Source organism: Triticum urartu, chromosome 4A (genome assembly GCF_056163025.1).
Source record: "Triticum urartu cultivar PI428250 chromosome 4A, HENAU_Tu73, whole genome shotgun sequence".
NCBI classification, from domain to species: domain Eukaryota; kingdom Viridiplantae; phylum Streptophyta; class Magnoliopsida; order Poales; family Poaceae; genus Triticum; species Triticum urartu.
The window spans coordinates 535,480,903-535,483,008 of NC_141876.1; positions in this window are offsets into that span (position 1 = coordinate 535,480,903).

The window sequence follows — 2,106 nt, forward strand, 5'->3', positions numbered from 1 at the left end:
TTCTTCTTTTCCTAAAAATAGTATTGATTCTTGGAATAAGTGCAAAGATGCTTTTATCTCTAAGTATTTTTCCTTCCGCTAAGATCATCTCTCTTAGAAACGATATTATGAACTTTAAGCAACTAGATCATGAGCATGTTGCACAATCTTGGGAGAGGATGAAATTAATGATTCGCAATTGCCCTACTCATGGTTTGAATTTATGGATGATCATACAATTTTTTTATGCTGGATTGAATTTTGCTTCTAGAAATATTTTAGATTCGGTTGCGGGAGGCACTTTTATGGAAATCACTTTAGGGGAAGCTACCAAACTCCTAGATAATATTATGGTTAATTATTCTCAATGGCACACCGAAAGATCTACTAGTAAAAAGGTTCATGCTATAGAAGAAATTAATGATTTGAGTGGAAAGATGGATGAACTTATGAAATTGTTTGCTAATAAGAGTGTTTCTTCTGATCCTAATGATATGCCTTTGTCTACTTTGATTGAGAATAATAATGAATCTATGGATGTGAATTTTTTTGGTAGGAATAATTTTGGTAACAACGCGTATAGAGGAAACTTTAATCCTAGGCCGTATCCTAGTAATTCCTCTAATAATTATGGTAATTCATACAATAATTCTTATGGAAATTATAATAATATGCCCTCTGATTTTCAATCTAGTATTAAAGAATTTATTAGTTCGCAAAAGAGTTTCAATGCTTTGATTCAAGAAAATTGTCTAAGATTGATGAGTTGGCTAGGAACGTGGATAGAATTTCTCTTGATATTTGATTCTTTCAAACTTAGATATATTCCACCTAAGCATGATATCAATGAGTCTCTCAAAGCCATGAGAATTTCCATTGATGAGTGCAAAGAAAGAACCGCTAGGATGCATGCAAAAAAGGATTGCTTTATAAAAGCGTGTTGTTCTAGTTTTGATGATAATAAGGATGAATATCTAAAAGTGATTGATGTGTCTCCTATTAAATCTTTGTTTTGCAATATGAATCTTGATAATGATGGGACTGGAGATGAGTCACCTTTAGTTAAAAGGCGTCCCAATGATTCGGAGTTTTTAGATCTTGATGAAAAAATTAATAAAAGTGGGATTGAAGAGGTCAAAACTTTACTTAGTAATGAACCCACTATTTTGGATTTCAAGGGATTTAATTATGATAATTGCTCTTTGATAGATTGTATTTCCTTGTTACAATCCGTGCTAAATTCTCCGCATGCTTATAGTCAAAATAAAGCTTTTACCAAACATATCGTTGACACTTTAATGCAATCTTATGAAGAAAAGCTTGAATTAGAAGTTTCTATCCCTAGAAAACTTCATGATGAGTGGGAACCTACTATTAAAATTAAAATTAAAGATCATGAATGCTATGCTTTATGTGATTTGGGTGCTAGCGTTTCCACGATTCAAAAAACTTTGTGTGATGTGTTAGGTTTATGTGAATTTGATGATTGTTCTTTAAATTTGCTCCTCGCAGATTCCACTATTAAGAAACCTATGGGAAGGATTAATGATGTTCTTATTGTTGCAAATAGGAATTATGTGCCCGTAGATTTCATTGTTCTTGATATTGATTGCAATCCTACATGTCTCATTATTCTTGGTAGACCTTTCCTTAGAACGATTGGTGCAATTATTGATATGAAAGAAGGGAATATTAGATTCCAATTTCTGTTAAGTAAAGGCATGGAACACTTTCTAGAAAGAAAATTAAATTACCTTATGAATCTATTATGAGAGCCAATTGTGGATTGCATACCAAAGATGATAATACCAAGATCTATTCTTGGTTTTATGCCTAGCTAGGGGCGTTAAACGATAGCGCTTGTTGGGAGGCAACCCAATTTTTGCTTCTTATTTTTTGGTTATGTTTAGTAATAAATAATTCATATAGCCTCTGTTTAGATCTGGTTTTACGCTTTTAATTAGTCTTTGTTCCAAGTAGAACCTTTGGGAAGACTTGGGGGAAGTTTTTGCGATCTTGCTGTAAAATACAGAAACTTTAGCACTCACGAGATTTGCTGCCATTTTTTACTGGAGAGTGAGATTAGGTTTCTAACTTCTGGTTTCAACATCCTTCACATGAACCATG